General features: G+C 37.3%; 1 long non-coding RNA gene and 1 pseudogene across 2 annotated transcripts; both read left to right on the top strand.

Moving 5' to 3' along the window:
* Window positions 1-1087: 1087 nt before the first annotated feature.
* On the top strand, window positions 1088-3490 carry LOC112180948. Of its 2 annotated transcripts, XR_002928570.2 has the most exons (6): window positions 1088-1202; window positions 1394-1495; window positions 1727-1789; window positions 1882-1927; window positions 2032-3009; window positions 3100-3490. It is a non-coding gene; the product is annotated as an uncharacterized LOC112180948 (long non-coding RNA). The 2 variants fall into 2 exon arrangements; XR_002928569.2 differs by lacking the exons at window positions 1088-1202; window positions 1394-1495 and having other exon boundaries at window positions 1506-1789.
* A 4234-nt stretch (window positions 3491-7724) lies between these two features.
* On the top strand, window positions 7725-10420 carry LOC112180128 (annotated as a pseudogene).
* Window positions 10421-23354: the final 12934 nt, after the last annotated feature.

Genomic DNA, 23354 nt, shown 5'->3' with positions numbered 1-23354 from the left:
GCTACCTGATTTGCATTATCTAGCAATGACATTTGGTTCTGGCAACAACTCCATGAATTAGGTTTGTTTGCATTTGCTTCTTGTTTTGGTTTTCTCAGCAAATTCAGTTCTTTATAGTAGTTTGTTCTATGGAGCCTAAACCCTAAGAAAAGTAGTCTGATTAATTATAATTTGGTTGTGTAGTTTTACTACTATAGTGATGGAAAGATGAGGCTAAAGGCGATGCTCAACTCACATCTAAGTTCTTATGCTATCTATAGGAGTATTCAGAACCTGGGCCTCATTCGTCTGCTTGATTACACTATTAATGACATTCCAAACATGCCTGATTAATTAGTGATCACTTCTCTGTTTCTTGGTTTATTTCTTCTGAAGTATTGGGTTTCAAATGTTAAAGTTGATAATTATTGCTTAGTGGTCTGCTAAAGGAAGTTGACTCTTCGCAGCTTGCAAACTATTTGAAAGATCTTGGAGTGAAAAAGGGTGATGCTTGTTGCGGTTTACTTATCCATGTTAATGGAACTTCTAATCACAATGCTTGCATGTGCTTACATTTGTGCTGTTCACTCGGTATGTAACGGTCTTACTCTTTGCTCTCCAACATCCATAACTTTTTCATTTCTATAACTTTTTTTTTTCTTTCATTCTTTGGGGTTGTATTTGCTGGATTTTCTGCTGAATCTCTTGCTCAAAGAATAATAGATTGCAATCTGAAAGTTGTGATCACTTGCAATGCTGTTAAAAGGGGTTTTATGGTCATCCACCACAAGGATATAGTTGTTGCTGCCCTTATTGAATCAGCCAAAAGTGGGGTTTGTGTAGGTGTGGACTGAATTCTTTGCATGTCATATTGAATAATTTGTATTTGATGTTTAGGTCCCAATGGAGTTTAGGTTTCTGTTTGATCATCTATTGGCAGGACAACCCTCTACGTTTGGATTTGACACATTCTGGAACCTACATTATTTGCCAAAGTTGTGTGCCTAGATACAGTAACCAACCATGAGAGAATACCAGATTACTCTTCTATACTATATTTTCTAAAACCAAGGATTAATGTTCTCATCTTTACCAACCAAATAGATATATTTTATGATAGGAATTTGATTGATATATGATTTCTTGTTTTAGCAGATGTATGCTTAACTTATGAGAATGAATCTGCTTTGAAGAGGGAAGAAGGATGAGATATATGGTGGCAGGTTAGTAGTAGTACAAACTCCTCTTTCTATAGGCTTTCATGAAAAAGAAACAATTTTTTTTCTTTTCTCTTTCACATTCATACTGCATTGTTTATTCTTTCTTTATTAGTGTTTTTATCAAATGGTTATAGGTGACTTGAACATTTACTTTAATGATTGGTGTTGACTGATGACTCGTAATTATATTCCAGGATGGCATACCTAAATATCCAACTACATGTGCAGTGGAGTGGGTTGATGCAGAGGATCCACTTTTTGTGCTCTATATCAGTGGGAGCACTGGGAAGCCCTAGGTATATTTGTTCCGTACTTCAATTTCAATTTTTTTTCTTCTTCTTTTGGATTTTTCTAATTTTAATCTTATTAGCGAGTTTTGCACACAATTGGGGATATATGGTGCAGTTGCTACAACATTTAAATATGCTTTTGATTACAAACCATCCGATATCTACTGGTACCCTTCACAACCAGAGGCTTATTATTAATTTGTTAATTTGACTTTTTCATGTTAAACTGCATACCAGAGATCAATGGAAACTTTGATTAATTGGATTGAACTGAGAACCAAGCATTTGATGAACTATTAGGTAATAATCTTGTGGTAATATTAGTTATTCAATCTAATGTCTATCATGCTTAATAGTTTGTTTTCATTTGATTCTGTACTAATAAATTGCAGGTGGAATTGAAACTCTAGCAATCACAAAAGTCTTTGGGGAATTTAGGTGAGTTATGTTTCTTTCAGTATCACTGATGTCCATAATCTGAAATGTTTCTCTGCGTATCACTGTTGACCATTGCTTGTATTAAACATAAACACAAATTTCAGGTCTGGGAAAACACAGCTTGCACACACACTCTGCGTAACCACACAGGTTTGTCTCTCTCCTTGTTTGCATACTGGAAATCACGCCATCATTGTGCAAAATTCTGTTGTGGTCTTTCACTAAAAGTTTGGCATTTGAGTAGTGAAATGTTCAGTTTACATTGACTGTGATTTTCAGTCTTTACATACCATTCAGTTTGATTAACGGAGAATTATACACCATTAAGAAGCATGTTACTGAAAAAGTGATAATTGTGGGTTATAGACTGCTGCAGTGCCATGCCAAATAAAGTTGAATGCCAATACTGCTTTTACAACTGTGCATCCCATATCTAGTCTTTCTCAAATAATAAACTAGCAGATACCTAAGATTTCCATACTTGAACATGCTCTTAGTTACATTTGATATGCACAATCTTTTTGTCAAATTAAATTAACTTGGCTCTTTGATGCAGCAAATACATCTAGTCGATGAAGACAACTGCTGTAGTTCAATCAGCAACTGAAACTACTATTGTATCCTCTTGCACTCCGTGTTTTTGTTTGCTAGTTTGGAAGAATGTGATAGCTGTCATTATTTTCTTTGAAATTGAGAACTCCCCTTGTTTTCTTACTAGAGTTTTATACAAGTTAGATTTGTTAAGTTTGGGTATTGATTTTGGTGGTCCAGTTTTCACTTTATTGCTGGTTAGCTTTGTTGCATGTGCTGGTACCATAGTTTTTCTTTTGGTTGATTGCACTCCAGGTTTCTTTTCTTTTTTGAAGATTGGACTTTCATTTTTTCTTGTTGGTTTTACTTTGGCTTATTTAGAATCTGTTAAAGCTTTTGAAGTGTTAACTAATTGGTTAAGTTTGGTGTTTGATGACATGAGTTTTGGAGTTATTTGACATTGCCACAAAGAAAGTCTCTTAATTCCTAATATGCTCTGTGACATTGCCAAGCTTCTTGAGACTGGCCAGGAAGCTACAGCTAGGATTCGGGTGATTTCTCTTTTTTCATTGGGGTTAATTTACTTGCACAGTATCGAGAACAAGTTCTTAGTTAGTAATTATTTGGTATATGTATTTTAGGTAGAGCATGTTATTAGAGAAGAGAATATGATGGCAGCTTAGGAGATCATCGGGCTATTTGCTGAGCTTATTTCTATTCGCAGATTGAGGTTTGCTATTCTTCTGCTAATTACTTCTTCTAAATATATTGCAAAGAAACTAGGGCCTTGTGTGCAATGAAGGAAGTCTCCTTCCTAATGATCCTAGATCTGCAAAAAGTATAAAGCAATTAGAGCAGGTCCTTCTGGGTTTTATTGAAGCCAAAGGCAGCTGAAGGCTAAGAGCCATCGAGAATATGAATGATTTTGATTCATGTATAACTAGCTAGGAATGCTCTTGTCTGGTACATTATCTAGTTACTTGAATGTATAGATGTTTGAATAATAATACTTGAATTATATGGATTATAGTATTGTTTATATCGTAATATATCGAGCATTATTTCTGTGAATATTCTTCTTGTTGTCCAAGTTTCAGTCATACAACACAACAGAATACAAAACAATGTGTTGTATGACTACAAAAGAGTTCAAAATTAAGGCTTCTCCTACAACAGTTACTAGATGTTATCCAATTTGATTACAATATTCACACCACAGTTAACCAAATATAGTTTGTTGTGTGAACTAACAACCAACATCAGAAAACAATAAAATTCTGTTGTGTGAGATTCATAACACACAACAGAAATATAACTATCCCTGTTGTCTAAATGAATCAACAGACAACAAATAAAGAATTATAGCTGTTGTGTCTTATACATCTCAGACAACAAGAAAGATTTATAATTGTTGTGTGTTATGAAACTCAGACAACAGCTAATTTCTTCTTTTGTTGTCTGAATGGCCATGTCAATGCAGAGGCATCTCCGCGCATGCCATGCTAGGCACATACCTGCGCAGAATCGCACAACATAAATAATTATCTGTTGAGGAAATGGATATTGCACAACGATGGAATCACCGTTGTGTGATTTTTCAATCACAACACTCGTTTAGACCACAGTGAGGCTGGTCATCACACAACTCCAAATATCTGTCGTCTGATTAACTTATTGTAGTAGTGGCAGCAACACAACTTGAAGGAGAGGCGATAGAGCTGCAGGCCATTGAAGATCAGAGCCTTCCTTTCACTCCCCGACAACAAAATTTTATTGTCTCCTTTCTCATCCTCGGTGCCCTCCTCGAAATCCTCGTCTTCAAATCACAGTACTACATCTACATGATTATCAATACTCAAAAGACCAAGCTACCAAACTTGCTTATCAACACTTAAGGAAATTGACGATTATCAATAATCAAGGGACCAAGCTACTAAAATTGCTTATCAACACTGAAGGAATTTGGTGATTATCAACACTCAAGAGACCAAGCTACCAAACTTGATTTTCAACATTTAAGGGATTTAATGATTATCAACACTCAAGGGACCAAGCTACCGAACGTGCTTATCAACACTAAAGGGATTTGGTGATTATCAACACTGAACGGACCAAGCTACCAAACTTGTTTTTCAACACTTAAGGGATTTGGTGATTATCAGTACTCAAAGGACCAAGCTACCGAACTTGCTTATCAACACTTAAGGAAATTGATGATTATCAATACTCAAGGGACCAAACACTTAAGGGACCAAGCTACCGAGCTTTCTTTTCAACACTTAAGGGATTTAATGATTAACAACACTCAAGGGACCAAGCTACCGAACTTGCTTATCAACACTGAAGGGATTTGCTGATTATCAACACTCCAGGGACCAAGCTACCAAACTTGCTTTTAAACACTTAAGGAATTTGGTGATTATCAACACTCAAGGGACCAAGCTACTAAAATTGCTTATCAACACTGAAGGGATTTGATGATTATCAGTACTCAAAGGACCAAGCTACCGAACTTGCTTATCAACACTTAAGGGAATTGGTGATTATCACCACTCTAAGGGACCAAGCTACTAAACTTGCTTATCAGCAGTGGAGGGATTTGGTGATTATCAATACTTAAGGGACCAAGCTACTGAATCTGCTTATCAACACTTAAGGGAATTGATGATTATCAACACTCAAGGGACCAAGCTACTAAAATTGCTACTGAAGGGATTTGGTGATTATCAACACTCAAGGGACCAAGCTACCAAACTTGCTTTTCAACACTTAAGGGATTTGACGATTATCAACACTCAAGGGACCAAGCTACTAAAATTGCTTATCAACAATGAAGGGATTTGATGATTATCAATACTTAAGGGACCAAGCTACCAAACTTTCTTATCAACACTTAAGGGAATTGATGATTATCAATACTTAAGGGACCAAGCTACTAAAATTGCTTATCAATATTGAAGGGATTTGATGATTATCAACACTGAAGGGACCAAGCTACCGAACTTGCTTTTTAGCACTTAAGGGATTTGAGGATTATCAACACTCAAGGGACCAGGCTGCCGAACTTGCTTAATTATCAATACTTAAGGGATTTGATGACTATCATTACTCAAAGAATCAAGCTATCGAACTTGCTTATCAACATTGAAAAAACTTGTTTATCAACATTTAGGTAGTGTTTGATTAGAGGATTTGGAGATTCCAAGGAACTTCATGGTGATGAGAATTTGAGGTGAATGGACTTTAAGGTGATGGGAGTTTAATGTGAAGAAATTTTAGGTAACGAAATTTACAAATGACCTGTTTGGATCATACTTTGCAATGATGAGATTTTTAAGATTATGCAAATATTTATGTTTTGACAAATTGGACTAGGAATAGAACAACCTCTTCTAATATTTGACATTGTTCATTCATTCTTGGCCACGAAACTTAATTCGTGCAATATAAAATTGTGGTTGTTATTAACTTTTTAGCTATACAGTGGCTAATTAGCCAATGAGGTTCAACAAAAAGCTGGTCCATGAAAGTTAGGCATGCATCACTTTCGGATAATATATTTGATTGGAATTCAGGTAAGGGCAAACCTGCATCGACAATTGGGGATTTAAAAGCAATAAATAATTGCCAGCTGAATATTAATCAAGGTGCTTGCATTACATGTTATGCAAAGCTAGAGAACTGAAGATGGTAGACCCATAATTAACCACCAAACATGATATAATTTGGGTGCGGCTATTGCCAACCTTCTATTTTCTTAGTTCACCCTAAAATATTTGAATTATTGAAAGACTATATTACCCAAGTGCAAAATGACTATTAGGTGCACTAATTTTCTAATTTCAAAATCTGTAAGAAAAACTATATACATAACCATTTTTTTTGGGAGCTTCTATTCATACCTCCAAAATTAGCATTTGGACCTCTTTCTTTTTCTAAGTAATCATTTATTTTGTTAACTCATATTAAATTACCAATAAGGACGCAAAAGAGGGAGATTTTTTTAACTCAACAATCATCTTTAGTATAACAAAACTCTAACAAAATTCAAGACAACTAATTTATTCCCGACTCATCTTCATGACTACAAAAGAGAAAGAAGAAATATCTCTCGTATTCAAAGTTAAATAGATAAATTATTGTAAAATAAACACAAGCAGTCATGCATGCAGCCCACCTTGTTGAAATAAAGTGCTCTTCGATCAACGCCTCCACGTTTGACCTTGCCGACTCTTTCAATCTCATCCTTCTTTTTAATAGCATAACTGATTGACTGTTAGAAGAACCTTTGGCAGCATTAATAAGTTCATCAGCCAAACATTCGGCAATAGTTTTGATGTTTCTAAAAGCAAACTCGCGAGTACTAGTTGTAAGAAGATAGGTAGCCTGATTCACACATGGATCTCAATAGTGAGATATCCACAGCCTGATAACAACACCAGCAGAGCCAATACATGCTGCATCTTCATGTGGAGCACTATTGACATCAGCGTCGACAATAGCATTGATGGGGTTCAAATCAGTTAGCAAATCGGTAATCTCCATTGCGTGCCTAATATTAATGACATGACCATCAGTTTCTTCCCGTTGTTTCTCCTGTGCTTCATTAGCGAGTTTGTAAGTCTCAACATTGGGCCTTCCTAACTCGTTTGACTGAGTACCTCCTAGCAGATAATTAATTGAAGAATTCAAAGATTGGAGTGGCCTTCATGGGTTTACCTTATTCATGATCTGGTATATATGGATTACTTTACAGTATTGCATTAGAAAACCCTTGATTTTGTTTGTTATCAAAGTTTATTTAGTTTTAGGAATAAATAGACTTTTATTGATTTTATTAGACAAGGGCATTATGGAAAAATGAGGGAGGTGTAGATAACATATTGGTTATTTATAAAAGTAAGCTAGAGGTCTATTAAGTGGAGAGGTCAAAATTCCAATTTTGGAGGTATGAATAGAAGCTCTTTTTTTTTTGTTTTTTTTGAGGGAAATGAAAGAGGTTTCATTGACTTTATGAGTGATTACAATCAAGGGATATAAGCTCCACCACATTTGGAGGTGGTACAAGAATGAAATGCATAAAGAAAGATCCATTTTTAGCTTCTTGTGCTACTGTATGAGCCACCATGGCTGCTCTTCGCACATGATGAACCTGCGCAAAGGATGCTATTTGCAAGGCCTCTGGAAGATCACATAAGAGATAGCCCAGCTCTGAATGATCGAGGGAATCATGCATCACAACTTGTAATAATTTTTTTTTAATTGAATATTTCATATAAGTATATCTGTGGACAGAGAAATTGGTTAGATAAGTACATTTAATAATTGAAATTAAAATGTAGGGTGTAATGAGCAAGTAGGGTGAACAAAGAAAATAGTAGGGTGACAATAACTACACCCTATGATTTATAAAGGAGATCTAATTCATTACAAAAAAAAGAAAAAGGATATGAACGTGGAATAACACACATAATCAAATTTTGCTTTGCCTAACTTGTCTATATATAAATTCTGCATGAATTAATGATTGTTTACAAACTACAAAACTCTTCTAGGATTATAGCTATATATATCGTGACAAAGGCTCCTGTTACTAACTTGCTTAAGGAGCTAAATATGAGCACTCTCTCCAATATTTTCCTGCTTTCTGTTCTCTTGCTTACTATTTTCATTTTCTTTTCAATTTTTAGATCAGGTGAGAAACTAAAATCGCCGCCATCCCCAATAAGGTTACCCATAATCGGAAACCTCCACCAGCTAGGTACACTCCCACATCGTTCTCTTCACACCCTCTCAAAGAAGTATGGCCCTCTAATGTTAATGCACTTGGGCCAATTGCCGACACTAGTAGTTTCATCGACAGACATGGACAAGGAAATAAAGACGATTCATGACAGTGTTTGTTGTAGCCGTCCACAACTTATAGCTACAAATATATTACTCTATGGATGCAAAGACCTTGCGTTTTCTCCTTATGGAGAGTAGTGGAGACAAGTTCGGAAACTCTGTGTTGTTGAACTTCTGAGCCTGAAAAGAGTGCAACAATTTCAGTATGCAAGGGAAGAAGAAGTTGCAGAATTGGTCAAGAAGATACGCAAAGAGTGCCTCAGTGAATCTCCTATTGATCTAAGTGACATGCTGATAAAAACGTCCAACAACATACTATCTAGTTGTGTAATTGGAAAAAGGTTTGTAGAGGAAAATAAGAATTGGTTTGGAGAGGCATCAAGAAGGTTGATGGTTCAACTCATGTCTTTCAGTGTTGGAGATTTCTTCCCTAGTTTGAGATGGATTGACAATCTTAGAGGATTCATTGCACGTTTGAAAGCAACTTCTGCCGAATTAGATGGATTCTTTGATCAGTTGATTGAAGAACAAAAGGCTATAAAGGGAGAATGTGAACTCAAAACAAGAGATTTTGTGGATATACTCCTCAAATACGGAAAGGATGATGCGCTTAACTTGGATCTTACTCAAGATAACTTAAAAGCAATCCTCCAGGTAATTTCTCCATATATATATATATATATATATCTATCTCTATCAGGGACGTAGCTATGTGTAAGGCTAATTAGGCCGTAGCCCAAGGGAAATTTTAGGCCAAAAGTTGCCAAGTGTAGGTATAGCCTAAATAATAAAGAAAAATTATACTAGGTCTCGACACTTTGTGTTCCAGTCACCATCGGTCTGAGAAGTGAGAATAAATTACACAGCCACTGAGCCACCTCCTTCTGAGGCTCAGTCCTGTATCTAACTGCTTCCTCAGTCCCTCACTACGACTCTGTCTGACTGTTTGAGGCTCAGATGCTCAGTCCCGCCACTGAGCCACCTCCACCGCTCCACAAATTAAATGAATGGGTTTGTCCTTTTTGATGATTGTTAGTTTGTTACTGAGAAAGTCTATAGATCGATGCAGGTTGGTTTTGTGCTCTCCGGGCCAAGAAGATGATAATGATGCCACGGTTGAATGCCATTTTTGGATGCGAGGGTCAATTAGAATTGCTATTTATTTGAGTTTTAAACTTTTAATTGATTCTGTTCGTATATGATGCACTGATTGTTGTATAATCAAAGTTTTCTTTAGTTGCCATGGCTTTCTCCACGGTTTCATTTGGGTGTGAGGATGAGCCTCCTACTGGCTTCCAAATCTCAAACCAAAAAATGAGTTCTTTGCAAAATTTTTATATAGCTAAAAATTAGCCCAACCCAAACTCAATTCCTGGCTACATTATGATCTCTATGTCGTTCTACTTCGATCCATATGACTGAATATATATGTTTGACTTCTTAATCATTCTAGGACATGTTTATTAGAGGAAGTGATACAACATCAACAACTTTGGAATGGTTAATGGCAGAGCTTGTCAGAAATCCAAATGTGATGGAAAAAGTCCAACAAGAGGTAAGAAGAGTGGAGGGACAAAAGGCAAAATTAGATGTGGATGATATCAATCAAATGGACTACTTAAAATGTGTCATCAAAGAAACTCTAAGACTGCATCCTCCAATTACTCTTGTACATCAGGAAACAACTGGAGCTGTAACGTTGGGAGGTTACTATATCCCCGCGAAAACAAGAGTACTTGTCAATACATTTGCAATCCAAAGAGACCCCAAGTTCTAGGACAAGCCAGAGGAATTCCTTCCGGATCGATTTGAGGACAACTCGATTGACTTCAATGGTCAGGACTTCCAGTTTTTCCCATTTGGTGGTGGGAGAAGAGGGTGTCCTAGACAGGCCTTTGCACTGGCTATAGTTGAATATATGGTTGCCAATCTTCTATTTTGGTTTGATTGGAAGTTGCCTAGTGGTAATGTATCGGTGGAGGCTATAGATATGAGTGAAGTGTATGGACTCGTTGTCTATAAGAAAGCTCCTCTTTGTCTTGTCCCCGTACCATTCTCCACTTGATCCCTACATCCAGAAGTTTCCTATGTAAAATTGAATTATATTTAAGTGCATCTTTTTTCTTTAGACAAAGAACAACTGGGATGTCCTCCTGATCTGGAATAGGCCAAGACTTCCAATTTGTCCCGTTTAGAGGTGGCAAACGGGCCTGGCCTAGCCCGACCCAACCTATTTTAAGAGAGCATATTCGTGCTTCGCACCGTGCTCAGATCGGCCTATTTATTATTGTGTCGGGCTCATGCCAGCCTATTTATTTAAATATTAAGCCCGGTTCGGCCCATGGCCCGAGCCCATGTCGTGCTCGTGCCATCCCATTATAAGGCACAATTTTAAAATTTTAATTTGAGTAATAAAAAATTAATTTTATTTAACTATTTAGAAAATTAAAATAAATAAAGTTCTACAACATTTTTCTTAATCTTAGTTTTTTAAGATTAGTTTTCTAATAATTTTATATATAAAATAGCTCAAAAATATATTGGTTTTTAGTATATTATTGTGAGATTAATCTTTAATAATAACATGAAGATTTAGTATCATATATTTTTTTTAATCAAACCCAAATCGGGTGCCAATATATTCATCACAAGTTATAATAGGCCGTTACATACGCTTCCGCTGTTATCTATAGACAAACAAGAAGATAGTGGTAGTATCCACAATGGTACATGAAAATGGACCCACCCATTAGACATTTCAGAACGTAGACATAGCGGAAATTCTCATTTGGTACTACTCTAGGGGCGCTAGAGGTACATAGAGTGCGCACAAAGTGCATAGCTTCCTAAGAGAAAGGAGATTATTGAAATTAGACTAACTAAAAACATATTATAAGACTAGGGCAGAAACACCCCAGCCCAAGAGGGCAGTCCCAAGAAAAGAAGCCCAAACTCAAGGCCTAGCAAGATTGGCTTGACCCAAGCCCAAACTCCATCTTCCTCACCCACCGTTGGTCCTCGTCACCAGAACCTAACGTCGTCCCTAGCTACGCCGCCGCACCCTATCCCTCAAAGCCCCATGCCGAGCTGCGCTGCAACTAACCAGCTTCACCACAATCCAGTGACCTCCAGCACCCCGCACTATTGCCCAGTACCTCCAATTCGCCTGTCCTGGAAATCCCTCGACGAGACGTGCCATCCTTATACAAACAACCACCGCACTTAAGGCGTCGTTTGGTACTCGTCGCCAAACCACCCAGCCAAACCCCAAGCCAAACACCACTCCAAGAAGCTCCCAGGCATATAGTATTCAATTTCCCATCAGGCAACAACCCTTTACCAGCGAGGCAAACCAACGCCAACCATGAGCGCCTTGGAACAAGAGGAAATTCGCAAACCCTAGACCCATATCAGTCCGAGTTTTGTAGAGCAGTTTTATGAGCCTCTAATGATAATTGACGTAATTAATTCATCCAATAAGTAGATGTGTATCATATTTTTTTCTTCATTCTATAGTTGGATTATTGTGAGATTAGTCTTTATTAATAAACATATACTTAACATTTAGAAAAAATACTTATGTTAAAACAAGAATATAATGTCCATTCAAAAAAAAAAAAAACAAGAATATAATGTTTTATTTCACTACTTTGATATCATTAATGAAATAACATTGGTGCTATTGAAATCTCATCATTTTAATGTTCTAATATTTTTAAAAACAAAATGAAATTTTGTATTTGTGATGGGCCGGCCCACAATACATTATGCTTGGGTCGTGCCGGCCCATAACTGGCTCGGGCCGGGTATTGGCTAATATTCCTCGGCCAACTCGAACTATTAGAATAACGTGCTTGGGTTGTGCAGGGCCAGTTTTAACCGTGTTGGGTCCGTGCCGTGCTTGTGCCTAGCGGCCTGTTTGCGACCTTTAATCCTGTTTGGTGGTGGATAGTTGTCAAGAACACAAGCTGATATGGCAGCTGACTCACATAGCCTTACTCAACACCGCCCCTCAATCTCAGCAGGGGTACAGAGCTTGAGATTGGAACAATGGTCCTTGAAAACATGGACTATGTACTGTCTGCAGTCTGATCTTGAGTAGGAGCATATTCTAGCAACAGATCACGCATTTGGATTCACTCTCAAACAAAGTAGAAATCATTATCCAAATGCTTTCTCCTTGAATGAAATACTTGATTATAAAAGAAAGCAAGACTAGAGAGATGACACTTAAAGAGAGGTTGCAGTAGAAAAGAATACTTCAATTTAGGGTTTAATTTGATGATTCTATTCATCCCATAATGGGGGTATATATACAAGTACAAATGAGTAGTCGAACTCTAATAGGAAACAATCATTCCTATAATTACAGGATATCCTAAATAAATAAGAATCCTAATTACATACAGATTTACAGCGATTCTACACTCCCCCTCAAGTTGGTGCGTAGATATGTATCATGCCCAACTTGTCAACCGAGCTGTTGAATATCTTCCTAGACACTCATTTAGTAAGAACATTAGCTAATTGCTCCTCTGAGTTTACAAATGGAAAGTGAATAACCTTTCTGTCAAGATTTTCTTTAATAAAATGATGGTCAACCTCTACATATGCTTTGTTCTATCATGATGAACTAGATTACGTGCAATCTCAATGGCAACTATCACAATGCAAATCCATAGGTCATTTAAGCTTGTAACCTAGGTCTTTCAGGACATTACGAATCCACAACATTTCACATACTCCATGTGACATACCTTGAAACTCAACTTCTGCACTTGATCTAGCAACGACTTTCTGCTTTTTGCTATGCTAAGTGACAAGGTTCCCTCCTATAAAAGTGAAGTACCCAGATGTAGAATGCCTGTCAGTTTTATCACCAGCCCAATCTGCATCTGTGTATCCAACAACTTCCAATTCATATTTTTTGTCAAACAGTAACCCTTTATCCGGCGCCATCTTCAAGTACCTCAAAATCCGAAAGATTGCATCCATATGCTCTTCACTAGGACAATGCATAAACTGACTAACAACACTCACAGCATAAGCATTATCAGGTTTAGTATGTGAAAGATAAATCAAATTTCCTACAATACGTTGATACATCCCTTTATCAGTTGGAACTTGATCAGGATAAATAGCAAGTCTGTGATTCATCTCAATGGGTTACTCGATTGGAGTGCAGTCCAGCATCCCCGTTTCAGTAAGTAAATCAAGAACATATTTCCTCTGTGATAGTGAAATCCCCTTCTTAGACCTCTCAACTTCAATACCCAGAAAATACTTCAGTTATCCTAGATCCTTCACTTCAAACTCCTTTGACAGATACTTTTGTAATTCATTCATCTCTTTCGGATTATCCCTTGTAACAATCATGTCATCAACATACACAATAAGAGCTGTAATCTTACCATTCTTACGCTTGATAAACAAGGTATGGTCAGAATTGCTCTGTCTGTACCCAAAGGCTCTCATGGACTTTGGAAATCTTCCAAACCAAGCTCTTGGAGATTGCTTCAGGCCATACAAAGACTTCTTTAATTTACACACGTTGCCAACTTCACTTGGGTAATTCTTAACAATTGGGGGCACATCCATGTACACTTCTTCCTCTAAATTCCCATTAAGAAACGTATTCTTCACATCAAACTGGTGCAAGGCCAATCTTTGTTTGCTGCAAGTGAGATTAGAATCCAGACAGTATTGATCTTTGCCACAGGTACAAAAGTCTCCTCATAATCAATCGCATAGCGTTGTGTATATCCCTTGGCAACCAACCTCGCCTTGTATCTGTCAATAGTTCCATCGGCATTAAGCCTCACAGTAAACACCCAACGACATGTCGACATCCTACAGTCTTCTTTCCAACCGGCATATGTACTAGTTCCCATGTTGCATTCTTTTGAAGAGCTTCCAATTCTTCATTCATCGCCTTTGCCCATTTTGTATCCGTCAATGCATCCTGCATGTTACTAGGAATAGATACAGTAGACAATTGATCAACAACAAGTGCAAGTGACCTGGAAATCTTATGGTTAGACATAAAGTTAGCTATAGGGTATTTTGCTTTGGCTTTGAAATCTGGTTCATATAGTTTCTTAGGAATTCCTTTGGTAACCCTGTGTGGTTTCCTAGGTTCAACACTTTCTAACCCAGAAGACTCATTAAAGTTTAGGGGTACCTGAGGTGGATCATTCTGAGCGGAATCATCAGTTGGTGATGTAAAAAGGGAAATATCTTGTATATGAGCTTCAGATATGTCTTGATTTTGATTCAAACTATCCAAAAAAGTCATCTCAGGAAACGATCGATCGCTAGGGACCAAACGATTGGTCGTTTAGCTTCTGGAAGTTTTTGTCTGTTGAAACGATTGATCGTTTGGGTCAAGCGATCGATCCTTTGATTCTGCCTTAGGAAACTATAGCTCGTTTGGACCTAACGATCGATCTTTTTGTCCATTGTAAGTTTCTGTCTATAGAAACAGTCGATCATTTTTTGTTGTTTCAGAATTTCTTCCTTCAAATTTTTTCCAAGTCTTCAAAGACATCAAAATCAACAATAGAATGAGGATTCCCTTCACAACCTCTCTCCCTTTGAAGGGAAGATTGAGAAGCTCCCCATGAGTAATATGGCTCAGATTCCCGGAATGAGACATCAAGAGATATATGTACTGTGTTGGTGAGCGGGTCATAACATTTGTAGCCCTTCTGAAACTCTGCATAACTCACAAAAATACACTTCTTTACACGGGGATCAAGTTTGCTCCTTTGTGGCTTTGGTATATGGACATAAGTTGTGCACTCAAACACTTAGGGCTCCAAATTAGGCATAGAGGGGACGGTTAAAAGTGTATGAAGCTTTTGATAAGGATTCTAAAACTCAACTACCCGTGACGGAGTACAGTTGATGAGATATGCTGCTGATTTCACTGCTTCTCCCCAATAGGACTGAGGTACATTCATGCCAGACAAGGAAGCACGAACAACTTCTATCAACTGCCTGTTCTTCCATTCTGCCAAACCATTCTATTGAGGAGTATAAGAATTGGTGGTTTGATGACGAATCCCATGTGACCGGCAAAACTCAATCATAGGGCCATTCATAAACTCTCCACCATTGTCAGATTGAAACACTCTGATGGATTGTTGATATTGAGTTGCCACCATTTTTTGAAATTCGGTAAACATCCCAAATACATCACTCTTATTCTTCAGTAATGACACCCATATCATCCGAGTGCAATCATCAATAAATGTTACATAATATCCAGGTCCAGAAAGAGAATGAATTTTCGCAGGACCCCAGACATCAAAGTGAATTTTCAAAAAAGGAACAGGACTTTTATTAAGTCTTGGTGAATATGAAATACGGTGGCTCTTGGCCAGTTCACAAATGTCACAATGGAAATCCAAATCATTGACAACCGAAAACAAATGAGGTTACAGCTTCTTAAGAAAACTAAAAGATAGATGACCTAAACGGCGATGCCATAACCATACAGCTTCCTTAGCATTCTCTACCCCATTAATCTGATTAGCTTGCCCCAAAACATGCGTCATTTTCTCTCCAATCTCTGTCACATCCAGGTAGTATAATTTTCCCCTTCTAACACCATAACCAAGAATCCACAGAGTTAGAATGTCCTGAAACACACAAAAAGACTGATAGAATTAGGTCACAATACATGCAAGAGCTAAAATAATTTAACCAACAAACAGGAGATTATAAGCTAGTGATGGGACAACTAAGACAGATTTAAGGGTTAAGGTATCAGATAAAGCAATAGAACCTTCTCCGGTGATCGGAGTCAAAGTACCATCAGCAGTAGAGACAACATTTTGAGGGGAATGTCTAAGGTTTTTCACAAGATTAGGGTCATTGGTCATATGATCAGATGCACCTGTATCAATTATCCATGTATTATTCAAAGTAACTTTACCCTTCATACCTGACTGCACTACTTTAGCGCAGACATTGTCTAGATGCTCTTCCTCTATAGTAGCAATGGTCGCCTTTCCCAGATTCTTTCACGGTTTCTTGGTGAAGTCCTACCAATTAAGTAACCAATCACTTCATAGCACCGCTCCTTACTATGACCTAATTCCCCACAGATAACGCATTTTTTGTTTGCATATGGGTTTGGTTTACCTTGAGGACGGTGTAGAGAAAGACCTGAAAAGCCTGGAGGAGGACCCGTTTTACATTGAACAGCCATAACAAATGATTCGGTAGGTACCGATAGCCCTATAGCCTGTTTCTTTGATTGCACCTTGCATATGTAAGCATAGCTCTGCTCCAAGGAGAATTTAGGTTCCTTGCGCAGGATTTCTCCACGCACTTGATCATACTCTGGGTCAAGTCCACTCAAAAACATGTGAACAAGTATCTGGGACATTGCTGAAGTCTCTTGAACTATAGCTGTAACATTATCATTTTGAGAGGCCATCCTTTGATCAATCTCCTGGAACATTGCCACTAACTCATTGTAGTAGGTTGGAATGGGCCGTCCATTCTACTTTGCTTCAAAACACTTTTTGTTCAACTCAAAGATTCGGGTTTCATCAGAATCATCATAAAAAGTTTTCTCTACAGCTTCCCAAATATCTTTTGCAATAGGAAGACGAATATACCGGTTCATAAGAGACGACTCCATGGAGTCAATGAGCCAACTTTTCACCTTTTCATTGTTCGTGGCCCAAGCTTCATACTTTGCAGAATTCATGGCGGGTTTAGCCTTCACTCTGGTCAGATAACCAACCTTCCCTCGTGCTCCAATGCGCATCCGCATGAGAGGAGCCCATATGGTGTAGTTGGATTCATTCATGACAACACTTGAAGAAAAGCAGAGTTGTCTTGTTGGGTGGTGTAGTGGTGATGGATGACTTGTGAGGATGGCACCATTGCCTTCTCGGGACTTGACTGTTCGCCCTGTTGTGAAATTTTAATTAAAACTCGCAAGCGCACGAATCGTCGTTAGTATAGTGTGCAAGTACGAGGTCGTTCCAACTGAAGATTGATAATCAATTTAAATCCTAACCTAATTAATCCAAACACAAAAACACATAAACAATCAAACTAAAGAAGATATGATTTTGAGGTTTTCGACTAAACAAATAATGTGAAAATTAAAGAAAGAAACAAAGAAACAAATAATGATAAAATCTAGGGTTTCATAATCAACCACTAACAATCCTATTTATGTTTCAATGCAATTAACATATTCTTTTGTTTCTCTAAATGATAATTCCCGTATCTAAGTCATTCTCAGGTACTTTAGACCATAGTTTTCCTTAATTTTATGATGCTCTCCCTCTCGAGTAAAGAACTTATATCCTAACAATGCAGTTTATCCTTCTCAGGATAAATTTAACATGCAAGACTCATTATGCTTTAAAAAATAAGGGAATCAAGCAAACCATTAGTCTTTCTCAAGTAATAATGTAATTTACCATACTTAATCATAAGAAGCTAATCAAATTATATTGCATCTCTGCTTCAAATTTGTCTTCCAATTACTATATGCAAATTAAGCCCTAAGGTGATCAATCAAAGAACTTAAACACAAAGCATCAATTCAAATAGTGATTAAGCATTCATCATAAAGAAACTATAAATCCATCAATAAAACATGAAAGTACATAAATAGTCATGATAAAACATCATCCTAACCCTAGAAAAAGGTTTAGTAAAATATATTTAAATAAAACATAGGAAAGAATGGAAGGGAAAAGAAGGAAAAGATAGATGAGTCGTCTCCTCTCCTTAGGCATCTACATGTGTTCCCAAGACGTCCTCCTCATGTGAAATTCGTGCTCTCTTATATAGGGAAGATTCCTACTCATCTCTGGCTTCAAGTTTCCTTGTAAGCTTTGGATTTGGATTTCTTTCTTGATTTGGAATGGGAAAACCTTGAAATATCTTTTGTAGAAGTAGGAATACATGTATTCTTGAATCCTCATCTGAATTAACTTCCTTGAAACATTAGGATTGACGATCTTGTGCCACGGAACTTGAGTTCTCCACGAATGTTTATAAATTCCCGAGCAAGTTTTCTATTTGACCTATCTTCACTCAAACAATCATAACTTTTTCTACAAGTATTGAAATCAAGATCTGTAAAATTTTACAGAAAGTAGACATCCGTAGCTTTCCATAATATGAGGCTCATTGTCTGATTCAATCTGGATGACTCCCGGTAATTTAGCGAAGTTGGATATTCTGCACAGGCAGATTCGGGTGACTCAGGATTGCAAAGCATGTTTCAATCGTTTTCGCTCATACTGGCTTCTTGTCTTCTCTTTATAGACAAACCTACAAAAACACTAAATTAACATAAATTACTCGAAATAAAGAGAACTAAGCATAAATACTAAGATTAAAAGGCATAAAAATATAGGAAAATATGAGCACATCAAATACCCCCACACTTAGACTTTGCTAGTCCTCGAGCAAAACAAACTAAAACAAAGACTAACTAGAACGAACACACAAGAATAAAAGAAAAATTCCTAATCCTTCCAATCACCTCAGAGAATCAATCTTAAATTTATAGCATTCAAATAACAACAATCATCAAAGTAGGTCCATGAGAACTTTCAATCGAGTGCTAATAAATTCCAATAACAACCATGCTTGTGTATCCAGCCATAAATCAATATAAATTTCCACAACCCAAATAGACACATGAAAATCACCTTCAACTCCAAATCTCACCAAGGATATCACTCAGAATAAAGCACTCAGATTTTCTAGGTAATTCAATTAATTTCACTCATGTTTATATGAGACGAATGATATAAAAAAGCAAAATAGCTCACATAAAAATTAAGATGGAAAGGCTCTTTTTGAAAAATAAAAATAAAGAATGGTCTCATACAAGAATTTCTATCACCTGAATTATAGAATCGCCTCATAGGCTCACCTCTTTGACTCATTTCCACAAATTGCTTCACACTTTTCCTAGGATCATAAAGGTCTTTAGTTATGGTTGTAATGAGGCTTAGGGTGTTTGGTTAGAAGAAACGAAAGATAAAGGAATTCAAAGGTCCTAAGAAACTAGTCGAGCACAAATAAATCAAGACTCAAGATCGCTGAATTCTCATAGTTGTTATGCTTTCACTTCTCAAATAACGAACAAGGAAGGCCTACTTCCACTGTGTTGGGCCTTGAATTCATTCTAACCTTCTTATACTCCAAACAACATTCCAAGAAATCTTCAAGACACTTCAAGACATGGCTCTATGGTGTGTGGTTCTCCATTCCTTTTTATTTTATTTTTTATTTGACCATAGAACAATGAAGAGAAAATCTGCAACGGAAACTCCAAGTTTCAATTCTTGCTTCTTGGTAGTTGGTATCATGTCAACTTACTCCTTTGTTTCTAACACATAGCCTCATTCCTTTTATTATTATCTTTTTATCTGTCACTTTCCCAAAGCAGCTTTCATTCTTGCTATCACATGCCAAGCCTGGAAACCTTTCTTTCAGAGCTCTTCTATTGTAACGTCAAAATTGTTTCTTTTTTATATATTTCTTTTCATTAGATTAGCTCTGTTTTACGTTGAAACATAAAACATCCCATCTCCAAGGTGCTACTAAACATCCCATCTCCAAGCTGGTACTACAGGTTCATGCTCTAGACAATAGCATTTCACTTCCTTTGACACAAAGGTTAAGGTGTGTCCAACTTTTTTCCTCTCTCTCTCTCTCTCTCTTGTTTTTCTTGTTGTCCTTATTTAGACACACCTTTGCATTCAAAACTAGTTTGACAATGGTAACTCCTTAACTGACATTTAGAAGTATGACCTGCAAATTCCACTTTGCCTTCAAGTACACATCACAACCCCCAAACTTGTTTTCTTCAATACACATTCTTTACTCCAAAATTCCTCATATGCATCTCCATAGTGCTCCATCAAGTTCTTAGAACATATGTAGGATATGTGTTTAAGGGTGAAGGTTAGGAATATATGTTTTATGAATGAAAAGGCTTATTATGGCTCAAAGGGCTATCTAAGTGATAATATAATATGGGATAGAGGCTATTTGGCTATGGTGGTGGTGATCCTAATTGCCTTAATCCCTTCCCAAAAATCATGTGAATCAATATAAAGTCTTGAGAGTCATTGAAGCAAGTTCGAGGACAAAATAATGAGATCATGTACAACCTATCTAACAAGAAAGATTATAGAACTAGTGTATAACACTCTCAAGAATAGGCAATTGGCTCAATAATCACATGGCTTAGACAAGTCTACACTAACCATCACATGCTTCTCTAGATCACAAACTTTCATATTAACAATGGCTGTTGTGTTTCAAGCATGATCATCATAAGAAATCATTAACAAAAGATTGATGTCCAGACCTAAATTGATGCTTATCATATTCATAAGCTTTTATAGAAATCTAATTTGTGTTCTCATCGTAGGTGTTGGAAGAAACTACAACAAAAAGACACACAAAAACAAAACTAAACATAACTATATATATATTTTTGGATTAAATACTGTTTACTCTCTATACTTACAGGGTTTTATCGTTTCAGTCCCTGACTTTCGAATTTCACCTGAAAAGTCCCTGAACTCTCAATTTCCTCCCAATTGGTCCCTGCCGTCAAAATTTTCTGTTAAAGTTGCTGAAAATGTCTATTATGCCCTCATTTACTTTTTTTTTTCTTCATTTTTTCTCTCTCTTTTATTTCTTTTTTTCATTTCACCTCTTGAAGGTCTGTGGATTGGAACCATCTTGAGGAGGAGATGAAAAGAAGGAGGCGAGAGAGCCGGAAGAAGAAGAGGTAAAAAGAAAAAAAAATAAAAAAATAGGGGAGGAGAAGCATATATATTTTTTAAAGTAATTGAGGGTATAATAGACTTTTTAGGAGAAAATAACGGAGTTTTTGACGGATGCTTGACGGCAAGAACCAATTTGGAGGAAATTGGGAGTTCAGGGACTTTTTAGGTGAAATTCAAAGGTCAGGGACTGAAACGATGAAACCCTATAAGTATAGGGAGTAAGCAGTATTTAACCCTATATTTTTTTAGAGTTGATTTCCAGTATTTCTACTAAGCTATTCTACATACAAATGTTCTCAAAAAGAAACCCAAGAAAGTCAAGAGACAGCGTACCTGTTCACTCCTCCAACCGGAAAACAAAGGAAATGACGCCAACAACATGGAATTCCAACCACCAAATGAAAGATTCAAGCTTTCCAAACACTAAAGGTTCTAACTTTACTCACCTCTTTTTCAGTTTCCAACAAAAATAGAGGAACAGTAACCACCCCCATCTCCCTCCTTTGTCTATATATAGAGACCTCGAGAGTACAGGGACTGTTGGACGTGCAAGGATGACGACACCATATCTCACCACGTGTTCGACATCTCTGAGCGTTACAGAGGTCATGCGCTGTCGCCTCGACTCCTTACCACTATGCCATTATTACATGTTACGGATTCCTGTACACCAGACTTCCAGCACACGAAAAACGAATGACAACAGCACATGTGTCATCAGGGCATAACATATGTGCCAAAATACGCATGAAACCCTACCACAGATTCGTGATAGCGACACAATGACAATTGCCAGAATGATCTCCTCACCCCAGCCAAGACTCCTCTTAAGTGGGGACTTGGGGGACTGGGGGGTAATGGTCTTACGGAAGCCACGTGGCATGAACTCGCCTTGCACTTCCGATACTTCTACCAAAGACAAACTCCCTACCCAAGAGAACTCTTGACTGGTGACTTGGGGGACCTGTTAGTATGCATATACTTCCCAGGCATAAGTATCGGAAGCACAAGACTCGTATCGCCAATATAGAAGTAAAGAAAGCTCCCAGCTGAGGGTTCCGATACCCTTCGAGGCGATTTCGGGAACCCCAAAAGTCGCACATGGAAAGAAACACAAATCTGCTACATTAAGGACATCTCCAATGACCCAAAGAGGTAACTGTTTATTATCGCTTTCCATTATCATTATCTTATAATGATACTAACTTAGGCGTCAGACTGTCAAAGGCCAGCACACCTGGTCTTCCTCTAACCTTTGTTTGTTTTACAGATAAGCGAGATCGATAGTGATAGTAGTAGACCAAGAGATCTCGTGATTTAACTGGATCAGACCCTTCCCGAGACAGTTGAAACAGTTGTAATAGGGTTAGTCTTACAGATATTCTCGGAGATATCTTATTTAATGTATGATTCAGTTTCCATGTAAGACTCATATTCTCTAGTTGTAATCTTTTATATAAAGAGACCCCTATTATCAATGAAAGACACAGCTCACTCTCAATATCTGATTCCCTAAAACAAATGTAAAATTTTGTGATTTAAAGAGATTATTTCTCCTCATGAAGTAGTTTGTGAATATATATGGATTGGATCCATAATTATGCATGTTTGAAGCAATTGTAGTTTGAAGTCTACTACAGATGAGCCTACGAGCATTTATGAGGATAATGCCACTTGCATTGAACAAATGAAGCAAGGCTACATCAAAGGCGACAACACCAAGCATAATCAGCAACAACAGACTCTCCTCAAGATCAAAGTGAACTATGTTTGATCTGAGGACAATGTGGCAGACTTCCTCACTAAGTCATTGCCTAAAGCCACTTTTGAGAAACATGTTGGTAGCATCATTTGCAGAAGTTATCTGAACTCCCATGATCGTAGTCATCAGGGGGAGATGTTTACATGTTTGGTTTCGAAACATGAATGATGTGTTGTATTCTTTTTCTCCTTCGACCGAGATTATTTTTGTCCGACTGGGTTTTTGTTACTCGGCAAGGTTTTTGACTAGGCAATGAGAGGAGCACCACGTTTGGAGGACACAAGGAGGAGTGTTCAAGTATATTTGAATTATGTGTCTGGCCCAAAAGCTAGTGACTTGTCCAAGTTGTAATAGGGTTAGTCTTACAGATATTCTCGGAGATATCTTATTCAATGTATGATTTAGTTTCCATGTAAGACTCATATTCTCTAGTTTTAATCCATTATATAAAGAGGCCCATATTATCAAGGAAAGACACAACTCATTTTCTCCC

Source organism: Rosa chinensis, chromosome 7 (genome assembly GCF_002994745.2).
Source record: "Rosa chinensis cultivar Old Blush chromosome 7, RchiOBHm-V2, whole genome shotgun sequence".
NCBI lineage: Eukaryota > Viridiplantae > Streptophyta > Magnoliopsida > Rosales > Rosaceae > Rosa > Rosa chinensis.
Note: the sequence above shows the minus strand (reverse complement) of the source record. Positions and strands in the feature narration are given on the sequence as shown.